Source organism: Convolutriloba macropyga, chromosome 10 (assembly GCF_964194025.1).
Source record: "Convolutriloba macropyga chromosome 10, txConMacr16.3, whole genome shotgun sequence".
In the NCBI taxonomy this organism is placed as follows: domain Eukaryota; kingdom Metazoa; phylum Xenacoelomorpha; order Acoela; family Convolutidae; genus Convolutriloba; species Convolutriloba macropyga.
Window position 1 is genome coordinate 6057614 of NC_134477.1, and position 14480 is coordinate 6072093.

The following is a 14480-nucleotide window of genomic DNA, read 5'->3' on the forward strand; positions in this document are numbered from 1 at the left end:
AAAATTTAAGCAAAAATTACCAAAAAGGTTATCATAAACTAAGGACTTCAGTCAATCGCTCACCAAAACTGAAAACCTTCATTACTACTCGGAGTACGCAAAAAATGTAAAGTGTTCAAAAATGTTCAACAAAACCAGTTTGATGTTATGCGCTTGATAGCTTTTGTAATTACAGCACTCTGTACTCACTACGATAAACAAATAGATCAATCAAAACATTTTAAGGACAAAGTAACTAGTTGAAGATATACTTTCAGCTTATCAAGTCTGGAGTTGGTGAAAAGTTAAAAAGTCACCTAATCACTTCCTTGTATCTTTTCGATTCGAATATTCAAATTTTCAGACAGTATGTTTGGCAAATCTGCAATATAAAATTAGAAAGGACGCAAAGTTTACTATGAAAAGTTGCTTTTGAACCGTTAGTCCAGTTTGGCTGATAATGACAAATTTTTTCAAGTTACCTTTTAAAACTGTACTGACAGTTTTCCACTGTACAGTCAAAATTGACTATCTCAATGTTAAGGTTACAAGTTTATGCATTTTACAATCATATAAAGTCTGACAAGGTTTTTGCGAGATCCGAATAAAATTTTGTTAATTTTATCGAAATTAAAAAAAACAATCAGATTATATTAAAAACTATAGCCCTCTCGTGTAAAAGTTCTAGGATTATGACAAAGCTTGGAAACGAACTAGAAAATAATGCAATGGCAGAGAACGTGTGATCAATATATGGACATTTGGGTTATGACGGTATTTCATTAGTGTTAGAACTTCGATGGTACACAAGAAAAGATCAGAAACTTTCGAATTTCGGTCAACATGAAGCAAAACTGAACAAAAAAAACAATTGTTACGTCCATATGTCTTATTTTTTTTGAACTTGAGAACAGCTCTACAAAGATACAAAAGAGCTTGTATGTGATTTGTTATCTAAATACCGTTACTGTTGTACAGTTGAAGTTACTATAAAAATCACGGAATAGGAAGATTTTTGACAAAACATACAAGGTACTGCTAAGTTTTTACTGGCTACGAAGTTCCAGTATTAGAGCTTAGTTTTCTTCTCATTAAAGGTTGGTTTTATAAATTTCGTTTATACATCCAATAAAAAGAAACGGAATTGTTGACTGTTTCACGGGCTGCATTGTTAGCGGCAATTTGATATAATCTGGAACCTTCTATGGCGCAAAAATGTTTATTGAGAATTTTTTGATAAAATCTTAAGAACAGGATAACATCCGGGTTGAGATGTCAGCGCTGTTTCAGCGCATTTTATCTTATAAAGTGCGCTGAAAGCCCTGATTTTATTTAGGAAAAGCTATGAAGGCATTGAAATGCGCTGAAACTTTGAGAAGACGCTGAGACTTTGAGATTTCAGCGCGTCTTCCACGGAACTCTTACATAATTTCAGCTCATTTTCATCACATTTGTTAAATTAATTTCAGCAGTTTTAGCAGAGTAATTGGTGCGCAATTTCAACTCATATGACCCACAGATTTGGCGAATTTCAGCTCATTATTTTGTAAAATTTTTGCCCTGAAACTCTTACCGTTTTAGTAGGAATTGCACATAAATGCGCTGAAATTAAGTAAGAATTACGCTGAATTGTCAGCGCATTTCTCATAATTTCATCACATTTAAGCGCATTTCTTACATATATTTTGGAAAGTCTCCCAAACCGGTCAGTGATTGTCAAAAATTTTTTTGTCTTTTTATATCATTGGTTCCGCTGTTAGAAATGCATACACTGGCTTGGAATAATGGTGACAATAAAACATGGAAATAGTTACTCTCACTACCGTTCAAAGAGACCACCGCCACGGCTTCGATCATCTAATTCTTCACATTACTCCTCAATTTAGTGCTCAAATTTATTAAAAATTTAATTGAGTCACATATCACAAAAAAGAAGAACTTATCCGCGTTGATATAATCATTAGTCGTAAAAAAGTCGTAAAAATTTTAATTTTCTTAATCCTCGATTATTGTTGCGTGACTTTTTTCTGAAATAAACAGGGTTCTGAATAGGTTTTTTCCCCTCTAACTGACGCGTAAAAGTCTATCTTATAAATCAGTTACTGTAACCAAGCAACAATAGTAGCAGTTAATAAAACATGCTATCCGGTCACTTAAAAAATTGTTTAAAAATTTCGAAGTTTTGTGGCTGGATAACATGCTTTATACCCGTGTATAAAGCATGCTATCCAGCAACTATCCAGCCAAAAAAATTGAAAACAAAATTATTTTAAAAAAAACTTTTTTAAGTGACCGAATAGCATGTTTTATACACTGCTACTACTGCTGTTTGGTTACAGTAACTGATTTCTAAGATAGACATTAACACGTCAGTTAGAGGGAAGAGAAAAAACCTAAATAGAAGTTCAGTTCAAAATACAGTGATGGTGTGGAGAACTTTGATGGTAGAGGCAGACAATAGTTATATGTCTTCAATAGGTCTTGATCTCTTTTGCGATGCAGTCCAGTTTTTGTTTTTAAAAATTAAAGCCAATTTGAACTAGTGTCTATTGTCCTTGAACAGTTGTCCTTGAAGAGTTACAAATACTTTTTCAAGTTACCTTTTAAAACTGTACTGACAGTTTTCCACTGTACAGTCAAAATTGACTATCTCAATATTAATAATACAAGTTTATGCATTATACAATCAAATATAGTCTGACAAGGTTTTTGCAAGATCCGTCTGAAAAAGTTTTTTTTAAAAAATCAATAAGATTTGATTAAAAACTATAGCTCTCTCGTGTAAAAAGTTCTAGGATTATGACAAAGCTTGGAAACGAACTAGAAAATAATGCGATGGCAGAGAACGTGTGATCAGTATATGGACATTTGGGTTATGACGGTATTTCATTTCTGTTAGAACATCGATGGTACACAAGAAAAGATCAGAAACTTTCGAATTTCGGTCAACATGAAACAAAACTGAACAAAAAAAAACAATTGTTACGTCCATATTTTTTTTGAACTTGAGAACAGCTCTAGAAAGATACAAAAGAGCTTTTATGTGATTTGTTATCTAAATACAGTTACTGTTGTACTGTTGAAGTTCCTATAAAAATCACGGAATAGGAAGATTTTTGACAAAACATACAAAAAGTACTGCTAACTTTTTACTGGCTACGAAGTTCCAGTATTAGAGCTTAGTTTTCTTCTCATTAAAGGTTGGTTTTTTAAATTTCGTTTATACATCCTATAAAAAGAAACGGAATTGTTGACTGTTTCACGGGCTGCATTGTTAGCGGCAATTTGATATAATCTGGAACCTTCTATGGCTCAAAAATGTTTATTGAGAATTTTTTGATAAAATCTTAAGAACTGAATAACATCCGGGTTGAGATGTCAGCGCTGTTTCAGCGCATTTTATTTTATAAAGTGCACTGAAAGCCCTGATATTATTTAGGAAAAGCTATGAAGGCATTGAAATGCGCTGAAACTTTGAGAAGACGCTCAGACTTTGAGATTTCAGCGCGTCTTCCACGGAACTCTTACATAATTTCAGCTCAATTTCATCACATTTGTTAAATTAATTTCAGCACTTTTTGCAGATTAATTGGTGCGCAGTTTCAGCTCATATGATCCACAGTTTTGGCGAACTTCAGCTCTTTATTTTGTAAGTTTTTTGCCCTGAAACTTGTTTTTTTGTACCGTTTTTTACCGTTTTAGTAGGAATGGCACATAAATGCGCTGAAATTAAGTAAGAATTGCGCTGAATTGTCAGCGCATTTCTCATAACTTCATCACAATTAAATGCATATTTTGCATAATTTTTGGAAAGTCTCCAAAACCGGTTAGTCTCAAAAAATTTTTTGTCTTTTTACGTCATTGTTTCCGTTGTTGGAAATGCATACACTAGCTTGGATTAATGGTGACAAGAAAAACATGGAAATAGTTACTCTCACTACCGTACAACGAGACCACCGCCACGGCTTCGATCATTTAATTCTCCTCATAACTCCTCAATTAGAGCTCAAATTTATTAAAAATTTAATTGAGTCACATTTCACAAAAAAGAAGAACTTATCCGCGTTGATATAATCATTAGTCGTAAAAAAGTCGTAAATATTTTAATTTTCTTAATCCTCGATTATTTTCGCGTGATTTTTTTCTGAAATAAACAGGGTTCTGAATAGGTTTTTTCCCCTCTAACTGACGCGTAAATGTCATCTTATAAATCAGTTACTGTAACCAAGCAACAATAGTAGCAGTTAATAAAACATGCTATCCGGTCACTTAAAAAAATTGTTTAAAAATTTCGAAGTTTTGTGGCTGGATAACATGCTTTATACCCGTGTATAAAGCATGCTATCCAGCAACTATCCAGCCAAAAAAAAAGAAAACAAAATTATTTAAAAAAAATTTTTTTAAGTGACCGAATAGCATGTTTTATACACTGCTACTACTGCTGTTTGGTTACAGTAACTGATTTCTAAGATAGACATTAATACGTCAGTTAGAGGGAAGAGAAAAAACCCATATAAAAGTTTAATTCAAAATACAGTGATGGTGTGGAGAACTTTGATGGTAGAGGCAGACAATAGTTATATGTCTTCAATAGGTCTTGATCTCTTTTGCGATGCAGTCCAGTTTTTGTTTTTAAAAATTAAAGCCAAATTGAACTAGTGTCTATTGTCCTTGAACAGTTATCCTTGAAGAGTTACAATTACTTTTTCAAGTTACCTTTTAAAACTGTACTGACAGTTTTCCACTGTACAGTCAAAATTGACTATCTCAATATTAATAATACAAGTTTATGCATTATACAACCAAATATAGTCTGACAAGGTTTTTGCAAGATCCGTCTGAAAAGTTTTTTTAAGAAAATCAATAAGATTAGATTAAAAACTATAGCTCTCTCGTGTAAAAAGTTCTAGGATTATGACAAAGCTTGGAAACGAACTAGAAAATAATGCGATGGCAGATAACGTGTGATCAGTATATGGACATTTGGGTTATGACGGTATTTCATTTCTGTTAGAACTTCGATGATACACAAGAAAACATCAGAAACTTTCGAATTTCGGTCAACATGAAACAAAACTGAACAAAAAAAAAACAATTGTTACGTCCATATGTCTTATTTTTTTTTGAACTTGAGAACAGCTCTAGAAAGATACAAAAGAGCTTTTATGTGATTTGTTATCTGAATACCGTTACTGTTGTACTGTTGAAGTTCCTATAAAAATCACGGAATAGGAAGATTTTTGACAAAACATACAAAAAGTACTGCTAACTTTTTACTGGCTACGAAGTTCCAGTATTAGAGCTTAGTTTTCTTCTCATTAAAGGTTGGTTTTTTAAATTTCGTTTATACATCCTATAAAAAGAAACGGAATTGTTGACTGTTTCACGGGCTGCATTGTTAGCGGCAATTTGATATAATCTGGAACCTTCTATGGCTCAAAAATGTTTATTGAGAATTTTTTGATAAAATCTTAAGAACTGAATAACATCCGGGTTGAGATGTCAGCGCTGTTTCAGCGCATTTTATTTTATAAAGTGCACTGAAAGCCCTGATATTATTTAGGAAAAGCTATGAAGGCATTTAAATGCGCTGAAACTTTGAGAAGACGCTCAGACTTTGAGATTTCAGCGCGTCTTCCACGGAACTCTTACATATTTTCATCTCATTTTCATCACATTTGTTAAATTAATTTCAGCACTTTTTGCAGATTAATTGGTGCGCAGTTTCAGCTCATATGATCCACAGTTTTGGCGAACTTCAGCTCATTATTTTGTAAGTTTTTTGCCCCGAAACTGGTTTTTTGTACCGTGTTTTACCGTTTTAGTAGGAATGGCACATAAATGCGCTGAAATTAAGTAAGAACTGCGCTGAATTGTCAGCGCATTTCTCATAACTTCATCACAATTAAATGCATTTTTTGCATAATTTTTGGAAAGTCTCCCAAACCGGTTAGTCTCAAAAAATTTTTTGTCTTTTTATGTCATTGTTTCCGTTGTTGGAAATGCATACACTTGCTTGGATTAATGGTGACAAGAAAAACATGGAAATAGTTACTCTCACTACCGTACAACGAGACCACCGCCACGGCTTTGATCATTTAATTCTCCTCATAACTCCTCAATTTAGTGCTCAAATTTATTAAAAATTTAATTGAGTCACATTTCACAAATAAAGAACTTATCCGCGTTGATATAATCATTAGTCGTAAAAAAGTCGTAAAAATTTTAATTTTCTTAATCCTCGATTATTGTTGCGTGACTTTTTTCTGAAATTAAAGCCAATTTGAACTAGTGTCGATTGTCCTTGAACAGTTGTCCTTGAAGAGTTACAACTCAAATATTAAGATTAAAGAAAGAAAGAAAGAAAGAATTTATTTCTCCAGTATTAAATGAAATAACAACTTTCAAAAACGGTAACAGATATGCAAAAAAAAGAAAGGATCCTAACAATAGAGTCATGCTGGACTTTTAAGCTGGAGAGGGCAGACAACGAAGCCATCAGGCCTACACAAGGTCAGCCCCACTGAGTAATACGTCTTCAAAGCAAAATGAAAAAAGACCTAGAGAAGAAAAGGGCTCTGTAAAAAAGTAGCAAAAGAAGTCACAAGTGTTTCTGATCATTAAAAAACGTCCAAGAACCTTTTGGTCCCACTGCCAAGGTCTGAGCACCACGAGGACGCTCACAAAAGCAAAGAGCTGTAGAAAAATCAAAACTTTAGAAAAATCGATAATTTTGTCTCCTATCGACCAAAAAATTATTAAGTGTTTTTGGTATCATGGACCAAAAAAGGGCCATATCTCGAAAACTAAAAAAACTTAAACTTACGAAGCTCATATTAGGTATGGAAAATTAGAAGTTAAAAAAAATGGGCTCCTGCCCCAGGCTGCCGTAGCAGCCCGGGACAGGAGCCCTCACGAACCCTTTTGTTTGAACACCAAGGTAACTAAATTTGAATTACCAATCAAATAATGTTTTCTAAATAAATGCACAAAATTTACAAGCTTGACGGAGTAAGCTCTGTAAGATTATTGGGCAATACTCCACTTCTCTCTAATGCATTAAAAAGAATAGTACCTCTATACTTGATGGAATTTTTTTCGATTTGCTTTTTACATAATGGCAGTTTCAACAGACGTAAATTAGCACTTCTGGTAATACGATCAGAACGTTCAAAAATAAAAAGCTAGTTGAGATACTCTTCACTGTGGTGACTGTTCAGAGAACGCAGAAGAAATTTAAGGAGCTCATACAAGTACAATTCATAAACCGATAAAATTTGATGCTTTTCAAAAAGATCTGAGCACTGATCACGCTTTTTCCTGAAACAAATGAATTTTAGAATTTTATTCTGCAGTGAAAAAACCCTGTACAGGGCAGAATAACTGCAGCATCCATACACAAGAAGTCCGTACTGAATAACGGACTTGGTATTCGAATTGTAGTATAATATCAAGTCTTTTCTGGGTACATAGTGACGTAACTTTGAAATGACTCCACACTGGGTGCTTAACCTTTTCAAAACATTTCCAATATGCGAATTAAAAGCCAGCTTGCAGTCCAGCATAACTCCCAGGTATTTACATGTAGCAGCAGCTTGCACATTAATATTTTCAATACAGAAGCTACCAACACTGGAAGCACGATGACCTATGTTTAAGCAAACTGTTTTATCCAGATTCAGTACTAGTTTGTTAGAAGTCAACCAGCTGCTAACCGACTCATGGTCGGCTGTGATTTGTTCATAAGTCATATCGAGTGCGGATAGATTTGTGTCATCAGCAAAAAGAAAAACTTCTAATTTTTTACACACACTTGGTAGGTCATTTAAATATATCAAAAACAAAATAGGGCCTAAAACAGACCCTTGTGGAACGCCACAAGATATTTCTTTATATGAAGATGCAAAACCAGAAAATTCAACTCGTTGAGACCTGTTATGTAGATAGCTTTCAAACCATTTTAATGCATTTCCTCCAATTCCATAGCAGGACAACTTCTTAATTAGGATGCTATGATCTAGAGTATCAAATGCTTTTTTAAGATGCAAGAAAAAGTTCACAGAAAATTTAGTTCTGACATGCCTTATCCTCTCTGTCAGCTCTGCCAGAGCATCAACGCAACTATGCTTTTTTCGAAAACCAAATTGTTTATTAAAGAAGAGACTAAAGGATTCAAAATAATAATAGACTCTATTAAACATGACTCGTTCAAAATTTTTACTCCAAACAATTAAGAGAGATATTGGTCGGTAGTTATTCTCATCAAGATTTAAACCGGACTTATGAAGTGGAATTACTTTCGCCTTGCGCAGAAGACTTGGAAAAAAGCCCTTCTTGAATGACTTATTCACCAGCTCAGCCAGATACCCCGATGTAACAGGTGAAGTTGCTTTTACAATAAGGTTGCTCAAATTATCAACCCCAGAAGATGATTTATTATCAAGCTGATGGATGATTGTTTCAATTTCCGCTGTATTTTTTGGATATAGATGCATAGAACAGTTTTGATCACTTTTAAAATACTCATTAAATTTCTCAACAATTTCGCACCCTGAAGGACTCTTTTCCATTCTCGCTCAAGATGACAGAGCCGGCAGAGACAAATCTTTAGTTGTTCGACCCTTGATATCATTTAACAACTTTAAAGTGCTCCTTGAGTCTCCGATACAGGAAGTAAATTTAGTCATATAATATGATTTTTTCCCTGTAGTGTAGGTTTTTTCAAATTTCAAGCGGTATTCACAGAACCGCGAACGCTTTTGACTGTTGGACTTATCTTTTGACCACTCTCGGTGTAGTCGATTTCTTTTAGTCCGCATGTTTTTCAGAGTATTTGAGAACCATTTGGGTCTTGATATTTTGATATTTCGGCTTTTCTTTATAGGTGCAAAAGAATCAGTCACACTTAAAACTGTTCGCTGGAATTGCTCAAAAGCTTCATCGACACATAATACATCAGATAACTTACACTTGGCAAGTTCGTGACTCAATTTAAACTGTTAAATCGGAACTTGTTCTTTGTTATTCAAAAAAGACGTGTCCCGGAAAACTTTTTCAGTAGAATCTTCGACACTGTCACAAAAAAACTGAGATATATTGGATAATCATCGGTAAAATTCTCGGCCTCCATGACCAGTGATTGGAAGAATACAATATTTTTAGTTATATAATGATCAATGCAGGTAGCCGATTCATGTGAAACACGAGTCGGCTCATCTATCAAAAAATCGTATCCATTTGCAGCAATAGCATTTAAGTAGTTTCTCGATATCAGGTTACAATCCAGAGTATTTATGTTGAAATCTCCACATATAACAATCCCAAGATCATCAGAACAACTTTCCAGAAAACTATCAAAGATATCAAGGAACTCCAGCTTATTAGTGCGTGGGGGATTATAACAGGTTAACACTTGAAAACAAAAATTTCCCGCTTTTAGTTGAACAAAGGCAGATTCAGGTAAACATGATGACAGTTCTTTAACAAATGGAATAGTTTCATGAATTTGTATCATCACACCTCCCCCTCTTGAGTCACGAACTATGCTTGAAAGGCAATTATAACCTTTCAATAGATAACAAAACTTCTCATCGTCTTCATTTAACCATGTTTCTGTAAGGCATATTACTGACGGCGGAGACTCAAGGCTGAACACTAGTGCTTCCAGGTTGTTAAGATTTTTACGAAGCGACCTAACGTTAACAGTTAGAATAGTAATAGATGGTATACGATTTGTTTGAGGATGATTACCGCTAGTCCTGGGTCCGGAACTCCTCACTTTCCTCCACATGAAAGGGCTGCTCAATGATTGTGTCCAGATTACTTTCCTTAGCGTTAGGGGTATCACCAATTAATCCCATTACATAATCCAAAAGATCGTCCTTGTTGTCTTTTCTACTTCTGAGTTCCTCCACTAACGATGACTCTTGATCGCTAAACGTGGTCTTTTCTCTCATTCTTTTAAGTCCTGGAATGCCAGTAGAAATTGGGGTTCTTGGCTGGAAATTGGGCTGACGAAACAAACTGGGGAGTGGGGTAGACGGCTGCACAAAGACATTGGAAGCAGGCACAGGATTGGATAGAGGCGCATTGGACGTTTGATGTTGCGTGTTTAGTATCCGCATATTTTTCTTGGCCGTTTGCTTTAGTTCGTCGATGTCTTTCACTGAATTGATAGTATGGCTTCTAGTTCTACCACCTTCTTCAAAATGTAGCATTGGAGCCGAGTTGTAGGTTGTTACCAATAGGTTTTGAATTTCAGCAGTTTCTTTTAGGTTTATGTCGTATTTTGTTAGGCGTTCGTAAAGAAATACTGGCTTGCCATTCATTGGGTTCTTGAAAAACTTTAGAAAACGTTTGCGGCTCCAGATTCGTTCCTTCTGATCGTTGTATAAGAACTTAGCAACAATCCCAGGTGGTTGTTGGGTTGTCCCATTGCCCAAATCATGACATGCTTTCAAATCGTGGGGTTCACATTCAACTTGCATGACGTTTCTTATAAATGCCACCACATCCATGATTAGCGAGCCATTAGCTCCAATTGGCAAATTTTGGAATATTAAACAGTCCTTGGATTCGTATCTTTCCAGTTGATTCACTTTAATTTTCACTTGTTCCACTTCTGCTTCGAGTTGGGCAATGCGATTGTTTTTGGCAATATTGTCCTCTAGAATAGCGCGTATAGCTTTCTTCGTTCTATCGTCCAGGCATTCACTTTCCATAATTGCGGTGGCCACGTCATTCGCCGTGAGAATCATTGTCCTTCTCTGAAACTATTTAATAAGTTTATCACAACAATTAGATTAAATTGAACTCGCGAACAACATAATTATTTTCGAGTAAAATTGCTCGATAAAATATGTTGTTTGCTTTTCAACCTTTTCATAACGCGTTTCATGACTAAAATGAGCAACCATATCCAATGCGTGTTTATAGCTGACTTTTTTGCGAAGATTAGCCGGGAACTAATTCTCAAATTCTCAATTCTACTTTGGAACCACTTTTTTATAGAGAATTTTCAGCTTTACATTTTTTGAAGCGTCTTAACGTCACGTTTGCTAGCGATAAAAAAGTCTCCGCTGAAGTTGCTAAAAGATTTAGGACCTCTTTACACAGAATGGAAGTGACGTCTGGTTTATGTTCTCAGATACAGTTTGGCTTTTTTGGAAAATTAAAAAAACGGCAATTGATAACGACCTGCAATAAGCTGTCAGTTTTTTACTGTTTCATCAAAAAATCTTTGAATAGAACAGAACTTTTGATCATTAAGTTCAAAGCCCTGACATGTTCAGCTAGAGCAATTAAACCATCATGAAAAGGTTTCTAGGAAAATTGCAGAAGAAAAATTAGATTTCCATGCTCTAGTCTTTCGTCTGAAACTGCATTTCAATACTATGTTTAACTTGGAATAAAAAACGAGAAACAGAAGCACCTGCTTTGGCAAAATTAACGGATCTTTCTTTAACAGGGTTGAACAGAGTAATGAACTTTTGTTCTGGTATAATGATATTGGATGAGCAAAATGTAAAATTTATCGTAAATTAAAGAAAAATATAATTTCATTGGTGGTCAAGATTTACAGAACATTAATCTGAGAACACTATGTAGCCAGACAAGACAGGTATATCAGTTTTTTCACAAACTGATAAAAAAAACTTAGACCTTGTCTATAAAAAATCACTGTTGAAATGCGCTGACATTCAGGACCACAGCAAAAAAATTTCCTTTAAGCGTTAAACAATTTTGCAACATAGATAGCGGCATTGCTTTTTAAATCCTGTTTCAGAACAACTGGGCCGATTAAAAAGGGGAAAGATGTCACCATAACTCCTCTTCGAGTTGTGAAAATGACAGCGCTCCAATAAAATTCAAATTGTTTGAGTTGTAAGAAGACAGAGAACCATTACAACCTATTTTCTTCCGAATGTAAAAGAGACAGAGAACCAATACAATCTAAACTCTTTGGATTGTAAAATACAGCGCGCCAATACAATTCAAATTTTTTGAATTGTAAAAAACTTGAAACTGTAAAGCTTTATTATTGAAAACACTCGGCAGTTGGTTACATAGACAATACTAGAATGGGCATTTTTAAACTGAAATTTATTTTACTTATGAGAGATTTAAGGATTCAGCTTATTCATAACCAGTTAGTAAAAATTAAGGCTCTTGCTATGGTCTTAGTCAACGGGTGTTCAATGTTTGATTGTTTAGCGGTCGTAACAGAATAAAAGCAAATGAAACGCAAAACAATGTGGATTGTTCCTTTCGTGGTCTGTTGTCTTCTTTCCCTATTTCGCTCTGTTAAGTCAGAATCATCTTGCGACAACACAGCGTGTAGGAAAAATCCCGGATGTGAATGTGACTTGAAATATGATGGCTGGCACTGCATGTGTAAGCCACAGAGAGGGATAACCAATCAAGTTAATGACAACTACGAATATTGGAAATGAAAAAAATAGCTTCCCGATTTGTGAAAAAGAGCAGGAGCATAATTAGAAATTACTCGCGTTGATGATATATAGAACTCGGACATTGATGACACCTGGGGAAGGGTTTGTTTTTAAAATTTAAATCCGAATTTAAACTAAACAAAAAATTAATTTCATTAGTAAATTGAACCTAGCTTAATAGCAAACTTTTAGTTACTAAAAATCCTGTTCACAATTTAATTCAATTGTTTGAGGTATGTGTTAGTCAACTAACAGTCCAAAATTGAATGCATGCTCACTTTCATCACAATAATAAATCTTGACCAGAGTGTTCTTCTTACTGCAAAATTTTCACAAGTTCCTAAATGTCGAGGAAGTATAGGTAACAAAAATTTTTCGTAGCTCAACTCCGACGAATATTTCTTTTCTTTTGTATAAAAAAGAGCATTTGTATTTTGGACACGTCAAGGCAAAAGCAAACGACATCAAAACGGCAAATCTAGCTACAATTTTGGCGGGTCTTATTTTAAGATCGAGGACAAATCTTTTATGCTCTCAAAATCGAAAAAAAATTAAACAAAGAGATCGGTTTTGAGCTATATGTTAAAGTTAGTTATTTAGTAAGAAATCTGCTTTGGATTTTTCTCAGAAATAAAACATATGACGCATTCGGAACAAAAAAATTTATCAAACATTTTCCTGCAAGACCTAGAGCTATTTTCCATCTAAAGATGTATATCATTCTTGACATTTGCATTTACTCGGTAGCATCCTCAGGCCAGGAAGATGTTGAGAGAACTGGGCGAGGTCGATAAGCTGGTGGCCGAGCGATATGGACGACGTATGTACGACAATGGAACGTGCGATGCTGTCGGATTCGTACCAGAGTTCTTCAATCCAAGCAGTGGAACACTTACATTAAGGGTTGATTTCTTCGACGACCCAAACTAAGTCACCAATTTATATAAGATGCGTGGCAGGCATCGGCCATTTACAGATCTACGTTTCAGAGCTGGTACAGACTGCTCAAACCAACGTGACCAAACTTCAATGTCAAAAGACTGCGCGCGAGAATATCGCTTACGAGGATAAAATTCGCCGACGCCAACGATAGAAGGAATTTTGGGTGATTAATTACCGAGTAGAATTTGATTAGGTGTTATTGTACCTAGGTGGGACCTGTCGGCACTTAGTGGAGTTAGAAGAATGCGTTCAAGGCGTATCCGTCGTGACAAATTGGAGTGTTGCAAAACGACTGAGTGAGATGGCATGTAACGAAGATGTACCGACCGTGGAAGATGGCGTGTTCAGTGCTCGCTGTTTTCAAGGTAGGACGAAAATGCTAAGAGATGGCTCCTTGGTGTTGCGCACTGGTCGATTTCAACCTCCACCTGAAGCCTTTATGCGTAAACTAATTGGTGATTTTCGTTCATCTTCATCTTTCATTGGTCTCCTGATGCTCTTTCCCTGCTCCTTGAAATTCGTACCATTATGTGAGCAAATCACTGCATGCATGGATCTTTTATTTGTTTTCAGCTCTGAAGTCATGAAATATTCACCACTGCTTTTTTCCGCTCTCAAACACAGGACGTTATCATTCTTTTAAGTGTAGCGAGGGCATTTTGTCTGTTCAGTTGCTTATCACTTTTATTACAACTTAAATCCTAGTTAACTCCAACTGTACAAGTTTGCTTGTATGACACTATTGCGCTAGCTTTTGTTGTTTTTTTTAAATTTTGTAACACATTTTTTCAGCCCTAAAGTCTTTTTCTATGATGGCATCTTTCACTTCAATTTATGTATGTCCAAATCCAAGTAACACGATGTTATTTGAAAATTTTGTTTATTGGAGTTAGAAAAACATAAGGGCGTCTATTCTTCGTTTCTGGGGCTCTAATTAAATTCGTTTATTTTTATTTTATAGCTGCTGCAGTCTAACCATAGAGTATGTAAAACAGATAAAGTCATTTAGTTATTTAGTAAGAAATCTACGTTGGATTTTTCTCAGAAATAAAACAAATGACGCATTCGGAACATAAAAATTAAGCAAACATTTCCCTGCAAGACCTA

General features: G+C 35.1%; 1 protein-coding gene across 1 annotated transcript in view; it reads right to left on the reverse strand.

The window, feature by feature from the left end:
- The window catches only part of LOC142348390 (uncharacterized), a 106422-nt gene extending 95651 nt beyond the window's left edge, over positions 1 to 10771 (reverse strand). Inside the window, exon 1 of the mRNA XM_075399724.1 lies at positions 10751 to 10771. The gene's annotated coding sequence lies outside the window, so the exon portion shown is untranslated. The remainder of the gene's footprint in view (positions 1 to 10750) is intronic.
- Between the last annotated feature and the right edge of the window lie 3709 nt (positions 10772 to 14480).